A 16,907-nucleotide genomic window follows, 5' to 3' on the forward strand; every position below is an offset into this window, starting at 1 on the left:
TGACACATTATCTAGAATCTTGCACTATCAAGATAACTCAGACATACAGCAAATACACTTTTAAAAAAGGAAAAATGTCAGCATTTCTCCCACTCAGAAAACAAGTTTCCAAGACAGGACCCTAGGGACTCTGGCAGCCATCAAATCATGGACAGATTAAGTGGAATGTTTCTAATTGATTTGACAACTACTACCCTCAGGAGGGCTCACTATCCATCTACTGTTGCCCTCACAAACATCTGCCTAACCCCTGGGGTAGAGTGGATAGTGATGGGAGAGAAGGGATGCAGGAGAGGAGGCTTAAAATTAAAATTCTGGCTGCAGATGTAGAATCTAGAGAGGAAAATTCTCTCAGTTACCTTCAACCTGACCCTGCTGTCATAAATATGCTCCATGAAATTCTACCAGAAAAAAAAAAAGGAAAAGGAAAAGAAGGACCTAGCTCAAGAGGGCAGAGTAGGAAGATTCTAAGCTCACGTCCTCCCACAGACACACCAAAACTACAACTACATATAGAAGAGTTGTTTCTGAGTGACCTGATGACTAGCAAAATAGATTTTCTGCAACTAAGGATGTAAAGAAAAGGCCACATTAAGAGAGGGGGGAGGTTCAGAGATTCAGGCAGAATCCACAGTAGAATGACCTACAAGTAGCAAAGGTCATAGTTGTGAAGCTCCCTCATGGAGAGTGAGAGGTCCACATCCCATGCGGGGCTCCTTAACCCAGGGGATCAGCACCAGGAAGACAAGTGCCCTAACATCTTGCTTTGGAAACTAGCAGGGCTGTGTACAGGAGAGCCAGGTTGTAGGACACTCAGACTCCACTCTTGAAGGGAGTGTCTATAAACTCACTCTGAGTCTCATTCCAGATACAGCAACTTGAAAAACATCTGGGTCATAGGAGAAAGAACACTGGCTAATTTCAGGGTATGTGCCAGTGAGGCAGGGATCTGGTGGAACTTTCTCTTTCCAATGAAAGAATAATGACAAAATCTCAGAAAAAAGAACTAAGTGAAATGAAGAGGAGCAATTTATCAGATAAAGAATTCAAAATAATAGTCATAAAGATGCTCACCAAACTCGGAGGAACAGTACATAAACTCAGTGAGAACTTCCACAAAGAGACAAAAAACTTTAAAAAGAAACCAACCAGAAATGAAGAATACAGCAAGTGAAATAAAAAATATGCTAGACGCAATCAACAGCATACTAGATGATTCAAAAGAACAGACCAGTGATTTGGTAGATAGGGCAGTGGTAGTTACTCAACCAGAACAGCAAAAAGAAAAAACAGTACAAAAAAGTGAGGCTAGTTTGAGATATTGGGATATCTAGCATACTAACGTCTACACTATAGAGGTCTCAGAAGGAGAAGAGATAGATAAAGGCAGAGAAACCGTATTGAAGAAATAATGACTGAAAACTTCCTTAACCTAGGAAAGGAAACAGACACCCAAGTCCAGGAAGCACAGAGAGTTCCACACAAGATGAACTGAGACACATTATAATTAAAATGCCAAAGTTAAAGATAGAATCTTAAAAGCAGCAACAGAAAAACAACTAGTTAAGTACAGGGTACCCCCATAAGAGTATCAACTGAGTTTTCAGCAAAAACTTTACAGATCAGAAGGGACAGGAATGGTATAGTCAAACTACTGAGAGGAAAATAATTTCACAACCAAGAGTACTCTAGCTATTAAGATTATTGTTGAGGATTAAAGGAGAGAAAGATCCCAGCAAAGTGAGTTCAACAGCATATAAAAGGGATCATACACCATGATCAAAGGGGATTTATCCCAGGAATACAAGGAAGTTTCAATATCCACAAATTAATCAATGTGATACAGCAAGCACATTAACAAAGGATATAAGTCATATGATCATCTCAATAGATTCAGAAAAAGTATTTGACAAAATTCAACATCCATTTACAATGAAAACTCAAAGTGGGTATGAAAATTATGTACTTTAATACAATGGGTTTCCCTTGTGGTTCAGCTGGTAAAGAATCTGCCTGCAATGCAGGAGACCTGGGTTCAATCCCTGGGTTGGGAAGATCCCCTGAGGAAGGGAAAGGCTACCCACTCCAGCATTTTGGCTTGCATAATTCCGTGGACTGTATAGTATATAGACAAAATTCAACATCCATGAATTTTGTATGTAGACAAAATTCAAAATCCATTTATAATGAAAACTCAAAGTGGGTATAAAAGTGATACACCTTAATATAATAAAGGCCATATATGACAAACTCACAGCTAAACTGAACAGTTTTCCTCTAAGATCTAGACCAATCTTAGAACTGCCCACTATGGCCACTGTTATTCAACACAGGATTAGAGTCCCAGCCATGACAATCAGACCAAAGAAAGAGATAAAGGGAATCCCAGTTGGAAAGGAAGAAGTAAAACTGTCACTATTTGCTGATGACATGATATTACATATAGGAAATCCTGAAGATTCCACCAAAAAAATAAATAAATAAAAGCTATTAGCACTAATAAGTCTCCTCTGGTGGCTCAGAGGTTAAATCATCTGCCTGCAATGCGGGAGATCTGGGTTCGACCCCTGGGTCGGGAAGATCCCCTGGAGAAGGAAAATAAACGAATTCAATAAAGTTGTATAATACATAATCAATATATATTAACAACAAACTATTAAAGAAATGAAGAAAACAACCCCATTTACAACTGTATCAAAAAATAATTTAAAATAACAACAATAATAATAAAATACTTGGGACTAAATTTAACCAAGAAGGGGAATGCCCTGTACCCCTGCACTCTGAAAACTGTAAGACGTCGATGAAAGAAACTGAAGATAATGTAAGTAAATAGAAATATACACAAGCATACCTCAGAGACTTTGAGTTTTCAGTTCTAGACCACCACACTAATGTGAATAATATAATAAAGCAAGCCACAATAATTTTTTGGTTTCCCAATGCATGTAAAAATTCACTATTAAGGATGCAACAGTATCATGTAAAAAAAACAAAAATGTATATACCTTAGGTTAAAAATACTTTATTGTATTGAAAACTGCTAGCCATCATCTGAGCCTTCACAAATTTTACTCTTTTGCTGGTGAAAGGTTTAAAATATTGTGAGAATTATATAACAGTAACACTGAGATACAAAGTGAGCAAATGCTGTTTAAGAAACAGTGCTGACAGACTTGTTCTGTGCCTGACAATCTTCAGTCTATAGACACAATAACTGTGAAGTGCAGAAAGCAAAGTGTAATGAACCAAGACGTGTATGTACCATGCTCATGTACTTGAAGAATTAATATTTGGAAAATGTCCATACTACCCAAAGCAATCCTCAGACTCATCAAATGCCTTTTAAAATGCCAATGGCATCTTTCACAGAAAAGATCCTAAATCTTATATGGAACTACAAAAGACCCTGAAAAGCCAAGTAATGTTAAGAAAACAACAAAATTGGAGGTATCCTGCTCTCTGATTTCAAATATACTACAAAGCTATAGTAACCATGGTATTATGGTACTGGCACAAAATTAGGGTACAGGTCAATGGAACAGAACAGAGTCCAGAAATTAACCCATGCATATATAGTCAATTTATGAGAAAGGAGTTTAAAAAAAAATACAGTGGAGAAAAGACTATCCCTTCAATAAACAAGTGAAAACGATAGCTATTATCAAAAGCAGCCTTAAATTGAAGAAAGTAGGGAAGACCACTAGACCATTCAGGTATGACCGATGCTGATGCTCCAATACTTTGGCCATCTGATGCAAAGAGCTGACTCCCTGGAAGAGACTCTGACGCTTGGGGAAATTGAGGGCAAGAGGAGAAGGGGGCGACAGAGGATGAGACAGTGGGATGGCATCACTGATTCAATGGACATGAGTCTGAGCAAACTCAGGGAGATAGTCTGGAGAAGGAAATGGCCACCCACTCCAGTATTCCTGCCTGGAGAATTCCATGCACAGAGGAGCCTGGCAGGCTACAGCGCATGGGGTAGCAAAGAGTCAGACATGACTGAGAGACATCACTCAGTCACTCAGGAAGATAGTGTTAGACAGAGAAGCCTGGCTTGCTGTAGTTCGTGGGGTCACAAAGAGTAAGTAGCACATGACTTAGTGACTGAACAACAAATCTCTGATGATTACACAGTGGCGGTGACAAATAGATTCAAGGGATTAGATTTGGTAGACAGTGCCTTAAGAACTATGGATGGAGGCAGTGATTAAAACAACCCTAAAGAAAGGAAATGCAAGAAAGCAAAGTGGTTGTCTGAGGAGGCCTTCAAAGAGAAAAACATAACCAACTGAAGGCAGAATTCCAGAGAATAGCAAGGAGAGATAAGAAAGCCTTATTAAGTGGACAACACAGAGTAAACTACAGAATGGGGAAGACTAGAGAACGTTTCAAGAAGATTGGAGATACCGAGGAAACATCATATGCAAAAATGGGCACAATATCAGAAGAATGAAACTAAACCACTTTCTTAAACCATACACAAAAATGAACTCAAAGTGGATTAAAGACTTTAATGTAAGGCCTGAAACCATAAAACTCTTAGAAGAAAATAGCCAATAATCTCTTCAATATTGGTCTTAGCAATATTTTTTTTGGATATGTCTCCTCCGGCAAGGGAAATAAACTACAAACAAACAAATGAGACTACCTCAAACTGACTAGCTTTTACATAGCAAAAGAAACCATCAGCAAAATGAAAAGTCAGCCCACTGAATGGAAGAAGATATCTGCCAAGGATATATCCAGTACAGGGTTAACGTCTAAAATACATGAAGGACTTACACAACTCAATATCCCCAAATCAAACCATCTGATTAAAACATGGGTAGAGGACACGAATAAACATTTTTCCAAGGAAGACATATGGATGGCCAACACAGGAAAGATGCTCAACATCACTAATCATGAGGCAAATTAATTCAAAACCATAATGAGTCATCAGCTGACTCTTGTCAGAATGGCTATCATCAAAAAGATAACAAATTAGCATTGGGAGGATGTGGAGAAAAGGAAAGTCTCATGCACTGTTGATGAGAATGTAAATTGGTGCAACCACTACGAAACACAGCCCCCAAAATTAAAAATACAGTTGATCCTTAAACAGGAAGGTTTGAACTGTGCAAGTCCATTCATATACAATTTCTCTATAGGCGGGTCTCACAGTACTGCACAAACAAACAGAGTCAGTGTCCAAATCCCTACTTTGTTCAGAGGTAACCAGTAGAACTACCATTCAATCCAGCAATTCCATTTTGGAATATCCAAAGAAGACAAAAACACTAATCCAAAAAGATAAATGCACCTCTATGTTCATCCCAGCATTATTTACAATAGCCAAGACATGGAAGCAACCTAAGTGTCCATCGATAGAAGAAATAAAGAAGTTGTGGCATATGTACCACATATGTACATACATATGTACACATATATGTACACACAGAGGCGCACACACACACTGGAATATTATTACTTAACCATAAAAAAAAATGAAATCTTCCCATTTGTGATGACATGAATAGACCTAGAGGGTATTTTGCTAAGTGATAAAGACGATTTCGCTTATATGTGAAATCTAATAAACAAAACAGAGAGACTCAAAGATACAGAGAACAAACTGGTGGTCCCAGTGGGGAAGGGATGGGAGATTGGGCAAAACAGGTGAAAGGGATTAAGAAGTAAAAACTTTCAGTTATAAGATAATAAATCATGGGGAAGAATAATATGCAGCATAGGGACTACGGTCTGTAATATTGCAGTATCTTTTTATGGTGACAAATGGTTACTAGACTGGTCATGGTGCTCAGTTCATAGGATATATATATGTCAAATCACTCTTGCACACATGAAACTAATATTGATGTAACATTGTACATCAACTATTTCAAAGAAAAAAGAGATAAAAATATATTTCAGTTGGTAACAGAGTCTTTTTAATATTTTGTTTTCCACTTTCATTTGTGTTTTCACAAAACTAAATTTTGCTACCCAGCACACCTGCTAAAAATAAAAGCATGGTTTAATAAAAAGTATATCATTCTGATTTCTATAAATCTGATCCTAAACAATCCTGATTTTAAATTAAAGTTCACTCTCTTTTTTATGTAATTTCTAAAAATAGCTTGCTTCGCTAAATGTGTAGGTCCTGTAGAATTGGCTGACTTTATGAAACATTCTTTAATAAAGCAAACAATGTCTATATAAAAAGCAGATGCAATACCTTTGTAATTCAATTTTATAGTTTAAAAATATTCTACATGGAAGTGCCAAGTTCTGCCCTGCAGAGACACAGGGCTCCCAATGACGTCAATGAGAGCCATGTACCCACAAAGGAGGGCAAAACTATGCCCTAAGCACTTAAATTTAGTAATCCATTAGGCGCGGCAAGGAAGAAAAAGATCAGTTCAAATACCATCTCATGAGCATTTAAATCCGCCGATGCTAGATACTGTTTGCAGCGTGTTTAAACCCACAGAGCTGATGAACAAAGGAAGAAACACAGGAGCAGAATAGTCAGTGTTCTGACCAATTTTTTAATTGGAATTTAATGCACATTTCTAGTTCCAAAGATAACTATGCCTTCATTCCTTCTGAGACCATCTTTCACCATTTTTAAGATAGCTGAAGACTCTGATTTTCTGAAAGAAAATATAGAACTTGTGGTTGTATAAACAAGGGAAAAAACCCTCCTCTTTAAATGAATAGAAAGAAGATTTACACATGAGCTAATGACTGCTTCTGATGTAAGCCAGCACTCTGAATTTTCAGTAGCACAGGCCAAGAGAAGGCAATGGGAAGACAGAAAGGCTAAGAGCTGCAAGATCTGAATGATGCTTCCAAAGAAGCCATTAATTTTCTGTGTACCTTTGGTACCCTGTCCAAGCTCAAATGACTTATGGAGAACTATTATTATCTTCCCCACATGCTGTTAAAAACAAAGGGAGAATTCAGTGCCACACTGTGCATAGAAATACTGTAAAGAATTATATGCATCATAGAAGAATGAAGTAGGAGTAGCACGAACCTCACGTGGATATAGCCTTCAAATTCAAATACTCTATCGTTAATAATGTTTCCTTGTCAGAGTCTGTCATTAATGGAATTTTCCACAGGAGAGTTAATGCCTTGAGTGCCCCATGAATTTCAAACATCTTAGAGACATACTGGCTGAGTTTAATTTTAAAACGAGCCTAAAGTTGGACGATCCTCAGCCCTAATAAGTCTTGGTTCTTTCTAACGTCTTCCCCTTTCCATCAGTTTTACTTCCTGCTGCCAGAATAATCTTACTAAAGAATGTCTTCCACATAGGAACACTTTTATTGCCTCTCCATTAACCAAAGGGCAAGTCTGAATGCCTAACCTGACAATCAAGGTTCACTTTAACCCGACCCCACTCTCTAGGAAGCAACCAGAACGATTCACGCCATTCTACAAAGGCCCAACACACTTTGCCACTTTTGTGCCTTTGCCATTTTGCTCAGTCAAAGACCCCATCTTCGAAGGTCCCCGTCTAGATGTCTTTCAAGGTGGGATCTGTCCATCACCTGCTCCACAATGCCACCCACTATCCCTTGCTACAAGTTAGAAGTACAACCCTATTCCTCCCCAAACTACCCCCAGCCATGAGCTTGTACATCCCTGTGTGTGCTCTTTGTGATCTCAAGGACTGTAGCCCACCAGGCTCCCCTGTCCATGGGATTCTCCAGGCAAGAACATGGATGTGGGTTGCATGTCCTCCTCTATGGAATCTTCCCAATCCAGAGGTCAAACAAGCAGACTCTGTGTCTCCTGCATTGGCAAATGGATTCTTTACCACTAGCACCACCTTGGAAGCCCTTGTACCCTTCTGACTGCGATCAATGAACTTCTCCATTCAGTTTTAATTTCTAACATGTCATTTGTTTATCTTATTAGGCTATACACACCTCATGGGCCAGTTGCATATTTAATTCATACTTTTTATTATGAAATCCTTAGACCAATAACTTCACTAGAATTACCAGAGCCAAAGATATTTTCAACTAAATATAATGTTATAATTATTGGTGAGGAAAACGATCATTACAGTCAAAGTCAAAACAGAGAAAAATGTTGGCTCCATCTCAAGAGTGGTCAGAAAGCCAACGAGAACTGTAAAATGCACTGGCACAAGTGGCTTCTTGTCTGGCAACAGCTACGGGTGAGAATTTCCTTCCTGGGATCATGTCTTAAAATGTGAAGACATCATTTGTTGCATTATTGCTGAAGGAAGATAAAGAAGTAACCGAGGGGCCTTTTTCTGCATCATCACCATGGAATCCTCTCAGTTCATCTGAATGTTGCTTGTGCTGACTTGAAAAGCACAGCGGGTTCGGCTGAGCCACAAGGGAAGCCCTTAGAAAATACAGATTCTCAATAACACGATATGTTTGGAGGAGGAGAGACTTCTCTGGGTGGCAGAGGTGGAACCAAGATGGAAAAGACAAGAAAAAGGAAGCTTTGGCTAGATGGCTGCAAATTAAGCTGAAAGAATCACTTTTCAGAGAATACAATCAAATGAGACACCACTGCAGTGCCCTTAACGGTTTCCAGTTATCTAGAGCCTGATAGAGGGGCTCATCTGGGACACTTAGGGAGGATGCGGAGGTTGAGTCCACCCCCACAGTCGCCGATTTAGAGAAATTGGCCCAGAGATTGGGTGTTTGTATTTTTAACAAGCACTCAAAACACTGGGTTATATAAACCAGAGATGAATATTCAAGTTGAGTTTAAAAGCTATTTTCCTTTGTTAATTTCATTACCCCCATGTAGTGAAATGATGTTGCTTTATGTCAGCAACTTAAAATGTCCCATCATTGCCACTAGGTTCATCAATGTAAGGCAATCAGAATCAACACTGGGTGCATACAAGATGAGAGTATTTTACTAAGTGTCTTACTGATCAATCAGTTATAATCTCAGGATTTGCAGGGGCAGGGGTGCATATACAAATGCCAAGGAAAGTTTTCTGATTAAAACAGAACAGGTTCTTTAGCATTTTGTAAAGGAATCACCTCCTTGGCCACAATACAGCAGAATTTCATTAATGTAATCATTTTTGTTTTAAACAGACACTGTTTCAGGTAGATGAAGCAAGATATAGCTATTCATCAGCTTCCCCGGGGTGTTTGAAGGACACAGTCACTCAACCCTTTCCCCTCCCCTCCATTTGCCAACAACGCCTTAGTGAAAAAGGTATAGGCAAGGCTTACTTTTTTTCTAGAAATTGATGCTTTTTCTTTTTCACCCTCCTCCTCCTTTCCAATTCTTTCTTTCTTTTCTGTTAGAAGCGACAACTGAGTCATTTCAAGGGTTTTGTTAGAATAAGAATCCACCCTGAATGAGACATTAGAACTTGATCCAATCAATCTGAAATCCCTAAATGTCAAAAAAAATTAAAAATATATTGGAAATAACAGTCTCTCATGAGAATGTCTTCACATGTCCTAGTGCATGTGTTCTGTTTGTTGTGTTACTAAAAGTGAAGAAATAGAAAATAAAATTATGAAAGCTATTCATTATTTTAAAACTTGCAGTTACTTCCTCCTTCCTCTTACCTTAAATACAAACAAGATTGCAAGGGTTGCAGCAGCTGCTTTTGACCATGAGGTAAACTTAAGGAAGGACACTACATGCCAAGGATGGTGCAACAGAAAGGGAGTCACTGATGAACCTGTGAATGTCTCTGGGCTACTTCTAGGCTTTTCTTAAGAAAAAAAAAATCTCTGTAATTTATGTAAGCAATTGTAGTCATGTCTTTGTACTAACAGCTAAACACAACCCTTTATCCATGACAGTAGGTAAAGCTCACAATAATTTGCACAGTGCTAAATAAATTATATTTGAGGAAAAAATTTTAAATTAAAAAAAAACTTGCAAGAGAGTATGTTTCAGGTTTGTTAATTATACACTTCCTGCTTTGGGTTCATTTTCCCTTTGAATTATTTTCTCCTTCTTTTTCATCAGGTCAGAATTTTGTCACAGATCTAGTTAGATTTTCCAAAGAAAAACCTTCCCCTTTTACCAACGATCATTAATTTTCCTTTATTCCATAACTCAACATGTTTTAAAATTTACTTGAATAAGACATTCTTCTCTGTTTAGCTATAATATACAGGAACCAGAGTGAGTATATAGTTAAAAATAAGTAAAAAATAATAACTATGGGAACAAAGAGAAATTAACCATGTTAACATGCTTCAGCAAAGTAATTAAACTTCTCCTCACTTAGTCTAAGAAAAGGCCACTGTACTATTATAGGACATAGTGGATCATAAGTACAAGGGAAATAAGACAACCAACCAAAAAACAGTGTCACTCAGCAGATACCAATTCAAATAGAAACTTTATGATTCTGAATCTTTCAAAAAACAGGTTCAGTCTCTCAACAATTGCCAGCCCATGTGACAGCTTTTTGAATAAGCTGCCCCACTGCTTGGTATGAAGCCAAGTGCTACTTTTGATTGGAGCTCATCAAATCAATTCCAACAAGTACTGATACAGAGAAAATTCCTTATTCAACTCCTTTTCTGATTCCTGAATCAATATCCACAATAGCTAGGCAGAAAAGGGCCACATTATGTTGAACAAACAAGACATACTCAGCTTTTGAATTTAAAAAAAAAAAAAAAAAAAAAAAAAAAGGCCAGAAAGTTAGATGGTCTTAAAAGTGAAAGAAAGTGAAAGTCACTCAGTGGTGTCCAATTCTTTGTGACCCAGGCCAGAATTCTCCAGGCAAGAATACTAGAGTGGGTAGCCTTTCCTTTCACCAGGGGATCTTCCCAACCCAGGAATCAAACTGGGGTATCCTGCATTGCAGGCAGATTCATTACCATCTGAGCTATCAGGGAAGCCCAAATGGTCTTACACAAGCCCCTAAATTTCACTGCAATGGATTCCTTAAGAGTGGTTGTTATCAAGTCTACTCAGAAGGTGCTCACCCAACAACACAGCACTTGCACTGCATCACAATGGCAGGGGAAGATTGGCTGTCTGCAATAGGACCTTCTCTTTGTGTAAATGCAACAATATTTCTGGTTGTTTGAGTGTCATAGTTTAGTTATATGCATAATAAAGATATAAAACCCATATTATTAAGAAAGCATAGAAATCTGTCTAACTGAATGAAACTATGAGCCATGCCATGTAGGGCCACCCAAGATGGACGATCATGGTGGAGAGATCTGACAAAATGTGGTCCTCTGGAGAAGGGAATGGCAAACCACTTCAGTATTCTTGCCTTGAGAACCCCATGAACAGTATGAAAAGGCAAAAAGATAGGACACTGAAAGATGAACTACACAAGTTGGTAAGTGCCCAACAAGCTATTGAAGAATGGTGAAGAAATAACTCCAGAAAGAATGAAGAGACAGAACCAAAGCAAAAACAGTGCCCAGGTGTGGATGTGACTGGTGATGGAAGTCCAATGCTGTAAAGAGCAACATTGCTTAGGAACCTTGAATGTTAGCTCCATGAATCAAGGCAAATTGGAAGTGGTCAAACAGGAGATGGCAAGAGTGAACATTGACATTTTAGGAATCAGTGAACTAAAATGGACTGGAATGAGTGAATTTATCTCAGATGACCAGTATATCTACTACTGTGGGCAAGAATCACCTAGAAGAAATGGAACAGCCCTCATAGTCAACAAAGAGTCTGAAATGCAGTTCTTGGGTGCAATATCAAAAATGACAGAATGATCTCTGTTCGCTTCCAAGACAATCCATTCAATATCACAGTAATCCAAGTCTATCCCCTGAACAGTAATGCTGAAGAAGCTAAAGTTGAACAGTTCTATGAAGACCTACAAGACCTTCTAGAACTAACACTCAAAACAGATGTCCTTTTCATTATAGGGGACTGGAACGCAAAAGTAGGAAGACAAGAGATACCTGAAGTAACAGGCAAATTCAGCCTTGGAGCACAAAATGAAGTTGGGCAAAGGTTAACAGAGTTTTCCAAGAGAACACACTGGTCATAGCAAACACCCTCTTCCAACAACACAAGAGAAGATTCTACACATGGTCATCATCAGATGGTCAACACCGAAATCAGATTGATTATATTCTTTGCAGGCAAAGATGGAGAAGCTCTATAGAGTCAGTAAAAACAAGGCTGGGAGTTGACTGTGGCTCAGATCATGAATCCTCATTGCCAAATTCAGACTTAAATTGAAGAAAGTAGGGAAAACCACTAGACCATTTATGTATAACCTAAATCAAATGCCTTATGATTATACAGTGGAAGTGAAAAATAGATTCAAAGGATTAGATCTGATAGACAGAGTACCAGATGAACTATGGACTGGGGTTTGTGATATTGTACAGGGATCAAGACCATGCCCAAGAAAAAGAAATGCAAAAAGGCAAAATGACTGTCTGAGGAGGGCTTACAAATAGTTGAAAAAAGAAGAAAAGCTAAAGGCAAAGGAGAAAGATATACCCATTTGAATGCAGAGTTCCAAAGCATAGCAAGGAGAGATAAGAAAGCCTTCGTCAGTGGCCAGTGCAAAGAAACAGAGGAAAACATCAGAATGGGAAAGACTAGAGATCTCTGCAAGAAAATTAGAGATACCAAGGGAACATTTCATGCAACGATGGGCGCAATAAAGGACAGAAATAGTATGGACCTAACAGAAGCAGAAGATATTAAGAAGATGTGGCAAGAATACACAGAAGAACTATACAAAAAAGATCTTCATGACCCAGATAACCACGATGGTGTGATCACTCACCTAGAGCCAGACATCCTGGAATGCAAATCAAGTGGATATTAAAAAGCATCACTATGAACAAAGCTAGTGGAGGTGATGGAATTCCAGTTGAGCTATTTCAAATCCTAAAAGATGATATTGTGAAAGTGCTGCACTCAATATGCCAGCAAATTTGGAAATCTCAGCAGTGGCCACAGGACTGGAAAAGATCAGTTTTCATTCCAGTCCCAAAGAAAGGCAATGCCAAAGAATTCTCAAACTACCGCACAATTGCACTCATCTCACATGCTAGTAAAGTAATGCTCAAAATTCTCCAAGCCAGGATTCAATAAATCGTGAATCAAAGTATGTGAACCGTGAACTTCCAGATTCAAGTGGATTTAGACAAGGCAGAGGAACCAGAGATCAAATTGCCAGCATTCACTGGATGATCAAAAATGCAAGAAAGCTCTAGAAAAAACATCTACTTCTACTTTATTGACTACTCAAAAGCATTTGAGTATGTGGATCACAAAAAAACTGGAAAATTCTTAAAGAGGTCAGAATACCAACCACCTGACCTGCCTCCTGAGAAGTCTGTATGCAGGTCAAGAAGCAACAGTTAGAACCAGACATGAAACAACAGACTGGTTCCAAATTGGGAAAGGAATACGTCAAGGATGTATATTGTCACCCTGCTTATTTAACTTCTATGCAGAGTACATCATGCAAAATGCCAGGATGGATGAAGCACAAGCTGGAATCAAGATTGCTGGGAGGAATACCAATAACCTCAGATATGCAGATGACACTACCCTTATGGCAGAAAGTGAAGAAGAACTAAGGAGCTTTTTGATGAAAGTGGAGAATGAAAAATTTGGCTTAAAATTCAACATTCAGAAAATGAAGATCATGGTATTCAGTCCCATCATTTCATGGCAAATAAATGGGGAAGTAATGGAAACAGTGAGAAACTTCACTTTTGGGGGCTCGAAAATCACTGCAGATGGTGACTGCAACCTTGAAATTAAGACACTTACTCCTTGGAAGAAAAGCTATCACAAACCTAGACCACATACTAAAAAGTAGAGACTACTTTGCTGACAATGGTCCATCTAGTCAAAGCTATGATTTTTCTAGCAGTCATGTATGGCTGTGAGAATTGGACTATAAAGAAAATTGAGTGCCAAAGAATTGATGCTATTGTACTTTGGTGTTGGTGAAGACTCTTGAGAGTCCCTTGGACTGCAAGGAGATCCAACCAGTCCATCCTAAAGGAAATCAGTCCTGAATATTCACTGAAAGGACTGATGCTGAAGCTGAAATTCCAATACTATGGCCACCTGATACAAAGAACTGACTCATTGGAAAATACCCTGATGCCGGAAAAGATTGAAGGCAGGGGTAGCAGGGGATGACAGAGGATGAGATGGTTGGATGGCACCACCACTCTATGAAGGTGAGTTTCAGCAAGCTCTGGGAGCTGGTGATGGACAGGGAATCCTGGCGTGCTGCAGTCCATGGGGTTGCAAAGACTCGGACATGACTGAGCCACTGAACTGAACTGAAACTTGTAGAAGAACTTAAAAGTTACTTAATCCAGTTTTTCATAAATGCAAAATCCCATACGCCCTATAATGGGGAGAGGTTGACAATCTATAAATTTGAAATGCTTACTTAGTACATAGAATGTCACTAGCATATTATACAAACACAAAATATTTCCTACTAAGTTCACTCCATCTAATCTATAATGACAAGAGACGGGCAGAGAGAATGGAGGTACAGTATACATGAAAATCAACTTCAGGCTGCTTGGTCTCTGCCTGAAATCCTCTTCCTTTTGCCTATATATTGTATTTACATTCTTTTTCTCACAAGCACGCTATAAATCATATGACATAAGATCTGCTTTGCTTATGTTTCTATCTCCCCACTTAGCTGATGAGTTCTTGAGGGCCCAGGGCAGGAGTCAGAGAGTGTTTATATTTGAATTCCTGTTGCTTAGCACACTATTGTGCTGGGCATCGGAGTGCCTGCCTGATCCTAGTAGTAATAAAGGGACACTATTTATGAAACACCCAATAAGCACTAAGCACTGTATTGGCAGCTGGCTCAATGGGTAAAGAATCCACCTGCAATGCAGGAGGTACAGGTTCAATTCCCAGGTCTTCAAGATCCCCTGGAGGAGGGCATGACAACTCACTCCAGTACTCTTGCCTGGATAATCCCATAGACAGAGGAGCCTGGTGGGCTACAGTCCATGACGTCACAAAGAATCAGACACAACTGCAGTGACAGAACACACACTGGTGGCAACTCTCTTAATAGTGTCTCTGATAATGATGACAGTCTTAAGAAGATTTTACTGAAATAAATTTTACAGATGAGGGAAAAGGCAAAAAGAGGATTTGAAATTTTGCTAGCATCAGACTGCTTTTAAGTGGGGGATTTTGAATTTTAACCCAGATAGAAAATAATTGACACATATATAATTTTCCCTGTACCATTTCGCAGATGCACAAAACTGTCAATCTACAGCTACACCATAATTGTTAATACCTATACAGGATTCCACCAGTGCCACCAATGTATGAGACATAAGAGATACAGGTTCGATGCTTAGGTCAGGAACATCCCCTGGACGAGGATAAGGCAACCCACTCCAATATTCTTGTCTGGAGAATCCCACGGACCAAGGAGCCTTGCGAGCTAGTCCATGGTGTCGCAAGAGTCAGACACGACTGAAGCAACTTAGCACCCACACAGGATTCTAATTAAAGGTAGTGAGCCTACTCAGTCATGCCCAACTCTTTGCGACTTCATGCACTATAGCTCACCAGGCTCTTCAGTCCATGGCAATCTCCAGGCAAGAATACTGGAGTGGGTACCCATTCCCTTCTCCCAGGGAATTTCCCAAACTATGAATTGAACCCAGGTCTCCTGCATTGGAGGCAGAACCTTTATACTCTGAGCTACCAGGGAAGTCCCTACTCTGAATTAGTAAATATTAATTTCTGCTCATCTTTTTAACAGCAATTAATATAAATATTATTTTTAAAGTCTGAAAAAAAGACATTATAAAAGCTAGAAAGCATGACTATAGTGACAAAGTATTTATTCAAGAAGTATAGTCTTTGTGAAGTTTCCTTTTCTTAAATTAAAAATATGACTAACCATTGGCTCTTGACCACTTCACATATAAACATTTTCTTTAGCAAAGAATTATCCATATAAAAGGAGAAAACCACCAGCTGGAAAAGGCCAAAGTGACTTGCCTTTAGATCAGATACTTTGACACACAAAAAAATCTTACCTTCATCTACTAATTGAGCCTGACCTATCAGTTCAGTTTAGTTGTTCAGTTGTGTCCGACTCTTTGTGACCCCATGGACTGCAGCATGCCAGGCCTCCCTGTCCATCACCAAATCCCAGAGTTTACTCAAACTCATGTCCATTGAGTCGGTGATGCCATCCAACCATCTCATCCTCTGTCGTCCCTTTTTCCTCCTGTCTTCAATCTTTCCCAGCATCAGAGTCTTTTCAAATGAGTCAGCTCTTCGCATCAGGTGGCCAAAGTATTGGAGTTTCAACTTCAGCATCAGTCCTTCCAATGAACACCCAGGACTGATCTCCTTTAGGATGGACTGGTTGGATCTCCTTGCAGTCCAAGGGACTCTCAAGAGTCTTCTCCAATACCACAACTGAAAAGCATCAATTCTTTGGTGCTCAGCTTTCTTTATAGTCCAATTCTCACATCCATACATGACCACTGGAAAAACCATAGCCTTGACTAGACGGACATTTGTTGGCAAAGTAATGTCTCTGCTTTTTAATACGTTGTCTAGGATGGTCATAAATTTCCTTCCAAGTAGTAAGCATCTTTTAATTTCATGGCTGCAATCACCATCTGCAGTGATTTTAGAGCCCCCAAAAATAAAGTCAGCCACTGTTTCCACTGTTTCCCCGTCTATTTGCCATGAAGTGATGGGACTGGATGCCATGATCTTAGCTTTCTGAACATTGAGCTTTAAGCCAACTTTTTCACTCTCTATTTTCACTTTCATCAAGAGGCTCTTCAGTCCTTCATTTTCTGCCATAAGGGTGGTGTCATCTGCATATGTGAGGTTACTGATATTTCTCCTGGCAATCTTGATTCCAGCTTGTGCTTCCTTCAGCCCAGTGTTCCTTATGA

This window comes from Muntiacus reevesi, chromosome 1 (genome assembly GCF_963930625.1).
Source record: "Muntiacus reevesi chromosome 1, mMunRee1.1, whole genome shotgun sequence".
Classification (NCBI taxonomy): Eukaryota; Metazoa; Chordata; class Mammalia; order Artiodactyla; family Cervidae; genus Muntiacus; species Muntiacus reevesi.